Below are 9,756 nucleotides of genomic sequence, written 5' to 3'. Positions count from 1 at the left end.
CATCCATGCATCCATGCATGCACACAAACGCATATGAATCCATGCACCCACACAAACACATATGAATACATATATACAATCTCCAGGCATCCAAGCAAAAAGGGGACATGCAAAGACAACAGTTGTTTGTATCTTCCCCAAACCCTAAATGTGATATGATATATCATACAATGGAACATTACTAAGTCATGAAAAGTAAAGTACTGGTGCATAGTATACCACCAGTAAACTGTCAATTCATTACACTAAATGAAGAATCCAAAGTAGACAAATCTAGAAACAAGCAAAAAGTATACTAATGGTTGCCAGCATGGCCAGAGAGAGAGAGGTTTTAAGTGTGAGATTTCTCTGGGAGTGATAAAAATGCTCTAGAATCAATGTGAATGTACTAGGAGTTACTAGCATGTGTTTAAAATGGTGAGATTATAGTCTGTAACTAAAATTTATATAATTTTTTTTCAAAATAGCAAATGTGATCTTCTATGGAAGAGGCATCCAAGGAGTTTGTTTGCCAACTGAGCCCATGGACATTCCAGCTTCATATGAAATGAATGTCTGTTAAATGGCAGGTCACCTGTAACTCCTGAAGGTTTGCCCTTTAGCCAGTATTCCATTGCTCACCAGTCCTCAAAGAATATGGAAACTTATAGCAGGACTAAGGGGAGAGAAGAAAACCTTTCTTCCGCAGGATTGAGGGTCTCATGCCGGAGTTGTGAGCCACTAAGAGGAAATAGGAGATGAGTCTGATATGTATTCTACTACAGTTATCAGTGTATCTAAGGGTTCAACCAATTGCCATGGAAATCACTCTATCTGTACTAGTTGTATGTAAGCATTTTCCTGCCATTATTCCATAACTAATATGACAACTATTCAAATGACACTTGCATTATATTAGGTATCATAAGTATTCTGAAGCTGATTCAAATATACAGGAGAACGTGCATAGGTCATATACAAATCCTATGTCATTTTATATAAGACATTTGAGCAGTTTGCATATGGGAAGAATTCTAGAACCAATCCTCCTATAGGCATTGAGAAAACTTTGTATCCAACCTCCCATCCATTTAAGGAATGTCTTCTAGAACTTAGAAAGTAGTTAAAAACTCATTAGTTTTTCATTTGTGTGGACTCTAAAGTCCATTACAATAAACAAGTCTTGCTAAACTTGACTTTTGTCCCAGATGTCCTCAGAGTTTGGTGGCTAGCTCTGCCTTCTGCTGGCTGTGGAATCACTAGCAAATTCCTCAAGTCATTTGAAGTTCAGTCTCTGCCCAGCAAATAGAGGTAACAACAGCTTCTCTAAAGTTCCGAAGACTCAAAGAATAGCCAGTGTGAAACACAGAGCACGGTGTCTACAACATAGGTGGTGATCACAACAACACATCCTTTCTCTCACAAATACATCATAAAACAATCACAAAGAGGTGGGATACAGCCTTCTGACTTGCAAATGTTGGTATGTGTGTGATTGCTATAGCAATTACCAACTCCCAATATTTGAAAAATGCATGACTAAGCAAATGTCCCTCTTAACTCACATTTCAGCAACATGAATCCACAGTGGACAGTCCATGAAACACAGTGAGCAGAAAGTAGTAGTAGAAGACTTTCCATAAAACCCCCATGAACTAAACATCAGTGTGGCTATAAATCTGACTTCCTTTTGTTTTCTTCCTTTTCATTTTGAGACAGGATCCCTCACACAGCCTAGGCTGGCATTAAACTAGCTATGTAGCCAAGGATAAACTTGAATTTATGATCCTCCTTCTTGTACCTCCAAAATTTGGGGATTATGGAATAAGCTACCACACCCAGTTTATTTGGTGCAAGAGAACAAATTCGGGGCTTGGTGGATACGAGGTGAGTACTCCACTGACCGAGCGTGATTCCAGCCTATGCCTTGCTTTTAAAGAACTACATGTTCCAAATCTTTGCTTTGGGACACTGATGACAAGATGTTTTTTTAATGCAGGCAGATGGATAATCATAACACAGAAAGCATTAAAGCAGAGAGAACAATCAGGCTAGAGGCCAGAAAATAGCCTGGAGTACAGAAAGACAATTCTTATGAGACAAACTGGTTAGGGGCTGGGAGTGTGGAAGCAGATGCCCTGAGTTTGATTCACACTCAGCCAAGTGTGATCTTAAGCAGATACTTAACTTCCTCAGGCCTCACTTTCCAGCCTGAGCACATATTCATAATGTGGTGAGGATTAGAGTTAATAAATGAGAAATGTTCCAACCAAAGCTTAGATAACAAGTTCTAATAAATACTGACTGAAACTATATTTATAGTAATTATCATTAGTATTAATTCTTAAGATTTTTCAGCCCTGCTTAACCCTTCTCTTATTTAACAGTCCCTTAAACTATGGTGTGAAATGGGAGCTGAGGGAAAAAGTTATCAAAGAAACTCAAGCAATACAGGAAAGAATTACTGAAGACGCTTAATTCACAGAACAAGTATGAAACTCTCTTTTGTCTTGGTATAAAAAGGGGATTTTAAGGCTCCAGCGTCAGCTCTTTATTCCTCAAAGGAAGCAGTTACTGTAATGATGTGCTCTGAGCCAGGTGGCTAGTTAGCACCTTGCCTCACCACTGGACCCATGAAATCTATTATGTTCCCTTCGGAGGGCAGTTTAAGGAGAAATTGATACATTCGTACAGAACACATTGGCCATGCTGGAAAGATTTTTTTCCCACATCTACACAATGATGACAAAATTGGACACGATTGAAAGGTTTAGACAGCCCAGTTCCCAGCAAGAGAACCGAGCAACAGGTGTCATGATACCCTTAAAATGCCCAATGCATGGCCGGATTCACTTTCCTAGGTAGGGGGCCTTGAAGGTGTTTCTGGTCAGTCATTTAGGTGTTTTAATAGAAGAGTCCTATCTCAAAATCTTACATAGAACCTGAATACATCAGGAAAAATAATCTAGGCTACACTGTGTTTAAAAAAAAAAAAAAAAAGGATGGTGATTCTATCTACCTGTAGTGGCCCCAACATGATTCACAGAAACCTGCACACTCCATGAGGCCATGTGAGGTATGCAGATGCTCCCTCCATCCACAAGCTCAGGTATTAAGGCAGAGATCAGGAAACTCAGGACACTACCATAGAAGCTCCATGCGATTATTGCCTGTAAGACTGGTTACTCTCTACAGTAGTAGTTCTTAACCTTCCTCATGCTTCAGACCTTTAATACAGTTCCCCATATTGTGGTGACCCCAACCATAAAATTATTTTTGTTGCTACTTCATAACTATAATTTTGCTACTGTTATGAATAATAATGTAAATATCTGTGTTTTCCAATAGTCTTAGGCAACCCCTGTGAAAAGGTTGTTCGACTCCCAAAGGGTTGAGAACCAATGATCTAAAGGGACTTTTTATAAGTATTACCACTACATACCATGCTCTAAACTACACTAAACTAAATACTGCTAATATTTTATTTTGCTGGCCAGTAAATGGGGGTCTCTTGTGGAGTATCAGCCAAGCTCCAGGCACACGAATGAAACTGCATTCTCTTTCAACATTCCAGTTGTCCTTTAAGTAAGTTGGCAACTTCACATGGCCTTCCTTTTTCTCACGATTTCCTGGTAAAAAGGAGGGCTGCTCTGTGCCCTCTAAATGGTAAAGCAACACCTCTGTACTCTACCACAATGTGCATGTAACAATTCTCACACTGTACCAACTTATATTGCCAAATGTCTTTTGGTGAGCAAAGTAATCAATTGAGAAGCATGCTCTATACTGGCCCCTTTCTACAAAGGGTAGAGAAATCTAAGCTACACATCTATCAAGAGGTCTCCTAAGCTGAAGCACTCTACTCAGTCAGTCACAGATGATAAACATTTATAAGGAAGCATCTTCTGTGTGTAAGAACTTCTACAGACTTCCCAAGGATCCCATTATACTAGGTGTTAGTGATCAGACTCATATCAGCCCCTTGACCACATGTGTCCTTCTACTTTCTATCATGGATGTCAGGTTACGCATGTCACTGGTTTTCATATCACTGGGACATGGCCTTGGTCATCCCTTTCTTCAAGTTCGATTACTTAAGAATGCTCCCTCTTCTTCCTCGTCTTCCTCTCCATCTCCCTCTCACCTTCTCTCTCTTTTTGTTATCTGTGTCTGTCTGCCTGCAGGTCTGTGCACTGCATAGGTATATGTGTATGCTCATGAAGAACCTTTTATGAACTACTTAACAAAACTCCATTCATGTGCTATTTTAACAGCCAGCCTGTGTGTAGCTTTCTGTTGCTATGTTGCTTTGAACTCATGATAGCACAGAATAACATGGTAGGGGGCACCTCTTTGCTTCCTAGTTCAGAATGCTCCAATAACCTAGTTTCTTCCCAATAAGCCATACATCCCAAAGAACATCCCACTCTCAGAGCCATCACAGGCTGGAAACCAAGTCCTTGCTACACTGGCCTTCTGAGAACACTCCAGATTAAAAACTACAGCACAATTAATAAGCATGAAAGACTTGTCTTGTCAAGTCAGCTGCCACTGTGTGTGATTAGATACCCTGCTACAATTATAGATTTACTCATCTGCCTCTCTCAAAAGATTCAAATACCTTCTGTGGCACCATGTCTGTTAAATAATAAATTTAGTAGGCTAATATTTTCCTATACTTATTTGAATTCAAAATGTTGAGGGCTATAATGATAGCATTAAAAGCCACTAGAGAGATAATAGCAGAATCATAAGCCACAAAAAAATTGAACAGAGAAAACACTAAAGTGTATATATTATACTTAGTAATGACAGAAAAATGACAGTAGGTTGGATTAGAGAAATGAGCAATCAACTAACTTCAGCTCTTCTGGCTTTAGGATTGCTGGAAAAATATAACCAGGGTTGAAGCTCATTTTGAGCCATCTCTTCAAAACTTAGTACCAGCCAAAAGCTACATATTAGGCCAAGTCTCTCCTGGCTTCTCTAAATTTGTGTCCAGACAAATTGCAAACATCACACTGTCCAGTGGTCACTGTGAGTCTGCTTTGAACAGGCTGATTGATTTTTATATTGTTCCAGGCAATTTCAAGTTGTCAGTAAGAACTAATTTTGTCTCGTTAGTGCCTTCACTCTTGGCAGCTCCGTGACCACTTATTGGTTTTTTGTCTTCATGTTCATTTTCTTTTGCTAATTCTAAAGCTTTTCCCCGATCTCCAGCCACATTCAAGGGTCTGAAGCTATAATCAGAGATGCCCCACCTCTGGCACAATTACAGGTAAAAATATCAGCTCTTTTCATGGGCTCCAAACTTGAGCCCTTAAGTCCCATGCCCTGTGAAACCTTCCTCCTGACCAAACCCATTAGGTTCTGTAATGCTATATTACTTAATCAATCCAGCAACTCCATATCTGAAGTCCTCACTGGAGCTGATATTAAACCAACTTGTCAATCTGTAATTGCTGAGTGCTGCCCTCCACTCCTCATCTTGTGCAGCTAGAAAGCTAAAGCTGGCACTGACTTGACCATTCTAGATGTATCTCCATGCCACCCAAAGTAGAAAGATCATGAATCTTCCCTCAGAAGCCATGGGGCAGGTGAGCCTTAGTTATGTGAGATGCCAACTTGTACCTTATACTGTGGTGCGTATCCATAGTAGGACCTACATGCTCAAGATTAAATCTTCATCACTAAACAGACATAGCTAATTACCCCATTTGTACATCACACATACTTCTCAGACAGTAGACACTACTGAGGAATGCCTACTAAGTATAAAGACTAGTGCATACCTTGCCAAATTGTATAAATAAATGTTCTTTTTCCCCCTCACTATGTTTTAGGAGGGTGGAATGACAGGTCAGCTGAGTTACTGAAGTTATGTATGGGACCCATTCCCCATGTGATCACTAGAAGACAAGCATTACTCTTCAGATAGACCACCAAGATGGGTAAGATGTTTTTGCCCATGAGGAACTTGGAGTTCAATTGAGGTCTGTTGGACTCTGCTAATTTAAGGTTGAAATCTACCATTGTCTGGATAGCCTTCTGAACTCGGCACAAAATGGGGGACCTCCTTTACCAGCAGGGTTTCTCCTTCTCTGACCTTGTCTGGGGAGCCTGAAACCCCTATACCCTCTACCTGCAGAATGTCTTGTAACCTTGGTGAAATTACAGGTTCAATTCCCACTCCAACCCCATAAGAAAATTGTTTAGCAAGTACCTGAGATTCCTGGAACACTTCCCCATGCTAATGAGGCATCTCGGTACCTTAGCTTTCAGCCAATGACCTTAGTCTACTCTAGATATTCCTAAAACTATATAACCCTTGGTCCACCCCAAATAAAAGAATATGCACAGGCTAAGATTGTCTCAGATAGCTGGTTCATTGAAGATTGTCTGAAGACCTTCATCTAAAGAGTTGTAACACTGAGATCCTCAGAGAAGACCTTTTCTCCCCATCCTCTCATCCCTGCCACTCACTCCCAGCCAGACTGGGATCCTGCAGAACTCCATCCATTTTGGATTCCACTTCATCCTTCCAACCTGGTGTGTAGTGGTGTCTGGACACCCTGAGAAGAAAAACAAGGAAGATGAAAAACAGCTGGACAGGCCGGGCGGTGGTGGTGCACGCCTTTGATCCCAGTACTTGGGAGGCAGAGGCAGGCGGATTTCTGAGTTCAAAGCCAGCCTGGTCTATAGAGTGAGTTCCAGGACAGCCAGGACTACACAGAGAAACCCTGTCTTGAAAAACCAAAAAAAACCAAAACAAAAGAAAAACAAAAACAAAAAAACAGCTGGACTATAGAGATAGAGATTCTAAAATCTGAGACTGTGACATAGAAAAAAACTTTGTCTCAAAGAGTTCACAGCATAAACATCCACTGATATTCCTGCAGGTTGCTGTTGGGGTAAGTCTCACAGAGGAGACAGGATGAGCTGAGAAGAGAGGTGCACCCAGTGGAGAAGGAGCCTGCAGAGAAAACTGGAAGAAAGAAACCACTGAGAATGCAGGCCTGCAGCACCCTGGAAAGCAGCATCACACAACCAAAGGTGGGCCTGGAAGGGGGAGGGGGAAAGGCAGAAAAAGGAGTCTAGTTGTCATGTAGGCATCTGTGCTGGCTTTCTCATCTCAGGCAGGAAACAACTTAAAGGAGACGGATTCATTTAGGCTCATAGTATGAGAGAATACAGTCCATCAGGGCAGAAAATACACAGTTCTTGGCAACTCCATACTGGGCGAGTGTATTCGGCTTATTTATGTCTAACGAGGCAGAGAACCAAGATAGATCCAAAGCTGGACACATCCCCTGATCCCCAATAACTCACTTCCTGAAGCCAGGCCCCACTTCCTAAATGTCCTACAATCCATGCCACCAGCTGGGACCAAAGGTTCAAATACGTGAGTATATGAAGAAATATTCCCCACTCAAGGCATAGCTATGTCTCTTTAAGAACGTAATCAAGATGGCCAGAGCATTGCATCCAGCTTGACTCAACTCTGAACAAGTTCCTTCCCACTCTAGTTTCCTGACCTTGCCTTATACTTAAAAGATTTTCTCAATGAAACTTCTTTTCCTATCCCATTAGTATGCTTAGGACAGAGACACTGGCTCAAAAGTGTTCATTTCTGCTCTATTCATAATAGCCAAAAAATGAAAACAACCTAGATATCTGTCAGTGGATGGATTGATAAAGAACATGTGCTGTGTTTATACAGTAAAATATTATTCAGCCATTTAAGAAATGAAATTGTGAGATTCACAGGTTGCTAGATTCACTAGGAAAAAATATTGAGTGAAGTAACTCAGACTCAGAAGACAAATATGGTGTATACTCACTTATATGTGGGTATTTGTTAAGTTACTGACAAATAAGCCACAATCCTTATAACCACAGAGGCTAGGTAGAGAGAACTAAGGAGGGAGGGCTGGAACAGGAGGAACAGGAAGGAGAGGATGGGGTGGCATGAGGAAGAGAATAAGGAGGGACAGTTTAAATGAAAGGCCATTTGAAGGGTCATATGGAAACCTAATACAGTAGAAACTTCCTAACAACATATATACATATATGAAGGCCATCTACATGAACTCATGAACTCACCAAATAACAGAAGAGGCAGTCCCAGATGGACATCTCTCATCCTAGAACCTTCACTCCTATGTAACAGTGTTCATGGAACTAAGGTACTCTGCACAACACAAATGGAGAAAGGTCAACACCGACCCAGCTACAAACACTTCATTCTACAATGGTGACCTGCCCACAAGATACATTGGTGAAATAGTGGCACAAAGTTGTGGGAGTAACCAACCAATATCTGACTAAAGACCCACTATACAAAATGGAACCCATTTCTAATACTGCTTTTGTGTCCAAGAGCCTGATACTAGATAGGCCGGGACCTAGAGGGAAACCAAATACTACAGTTCCGCTAAAGGAATCCAGCAGTAAAATGACTCCTAACTGCTATACTCAACTATCAGTGGCTTGCTCAGCCATCATCAGAGAAGCTTTCTCCCACAGCAGATGGAGGAAAATACAGAAGTCCACAGCCAAATAATACGCATAGTTTGGAACACTCAGCCCCAAAGGAATGTCTCTATCAAATCTCTCTCCTCATGGCTCTGGTTGCTCTGCTGAAGAAAAGGCAGGAAGAGGATAAAAGCCAGAGGGAATAGAGAACACCACCAAGAGATCAAAGCCTTTGAGACACAACAGGGCTGGCACACAGTATGAACTCACAGAGAGTAAGGCCGCATGTACAGGGCCTGCACAGGTCTCCACCGGATAAAAGTCCTAGAGATGAAAGAAGTGAACTTACACACCCACCCCTAACCCAGAACCTATCTCTAACTGATTGTCACTTGCAAATTAGTTGTCTCCAAAAGAGTCTCACTGGAGAAAAAAATTTTTTTTTCTTTTTTATTGGATATTTTATTTACATTTCAGATGCTATCCCCTTTCCTCATTTCCCCCACCTAGAAACCCCCTATCCCATCCCCCTCCTCCTACTTCTATGAAGATGTGCCCCCACCCACCCACTCCCACCTCCCCACCTTCGAATTCCTCTACACTAGAGCATCCAGTCTTCACAGGACTGAGGACCTCCTTTCCCACCTATGCCCAACAGGGCCATCCTCCCCTACATATACAGCTGGAGCAATGGGTCCCTCCCTATGTGCTCCCAGGCTGGTGGTTTAGACCCTGGGAACTCTGGTTGGTTGGTATTGTTGCTCTCCTCATGGGGCCACAAACCCTTTCAGCTCCTTCAGTCTTCTCTCTCACTCCTCCATTGGGAACCCCATGATCAGTTCAATGGTTAGCTGTGAGCATCCACCTCTGTATATGTCAGGCTCTGGCAGCCCTCTAAGGAGACAGCTATATCAGGCTCCTGTCAGCATGCACTTCCTGACATCTACATCAGCATCTGCCTTTGGTGACTGCACATGGGATGTATACCCAGGTGAAATGGTCTCCATACGGCCACTCCTTCAGTTTCTGTCCCACCCTTTGTTTCCATATTTGCTCCCTTGAGTATTCTGTTACTCCTTCTAAGAAGGACTGAAGCACCCACACTTTGGTCTTCCTTTTTCATGAGCTTCATGTGGTCTGTGAGTTGTATCTTGGGTATTTGAAGCTTTTGGGCTAATATCCACTTATCAGTGAGTGCATATCATGTGTGTTCTTTTGTGATTAGGTTACCTCACTCAGGATATTTTCTAGTTCCATCCATTTGCCTAAGAATTTCATGAAGTCATTGTTTTTAATAGCTGA

At 41.7% G+C, this 9,756-nt stretch overlaps 1 long non-coding RNA gene across 2 annotated transcripts in view; it reads left to right on the top strand.

The window, feature by feature from the left end:
- Window positions 1-1,436: 1,436 nt before the first annotated feature.
- The window catches only part of LOC114623458, an 8,701-nt gene continuing 381 nt past the window's right edge, over window positions 1,437-9,756 (top strand). Inside the window, exons 1-4 of one of the 2 annotated variants that reach the window (XR_003711769.1) lie at window positions 1,437-1,866; window positions 2,367-2,469; window positions 5,823-5,930; window positions 6,879-7,032. This is a non-coding gene — a long non-coding RNA (uncharacterized LOC114623458). Of the gene's footprint in view, window positions 1,867-2,366; window positions 2,470-4,950; window positions 5,258-5,822; window positions 5,931-6,878; window positions 7,033-9,756 lie in introns of those variants that run through there. The other variant, XR_003711768.1, reaches the window with a different exon arrangement.

Source organism: Grammomys surdaster, unplaced genomic scaffold, assembly GCF_004785775.1.
Source record: "Grammomys surdaster isolate TR1022 unplaced genomic scaffold, NIH_TR_1.0 198, whole genome shotgun sequence".
NCBI lineage: Eukaryota > Metazoa > Chordata > Mammalia > Rodentia > Muridae > Grammomys > Grammomys surdaster.
Note: the sequence above shows the minus strand (reverse complement) of the source record. Positions and strands in the feature narration are given on the sequence as shown.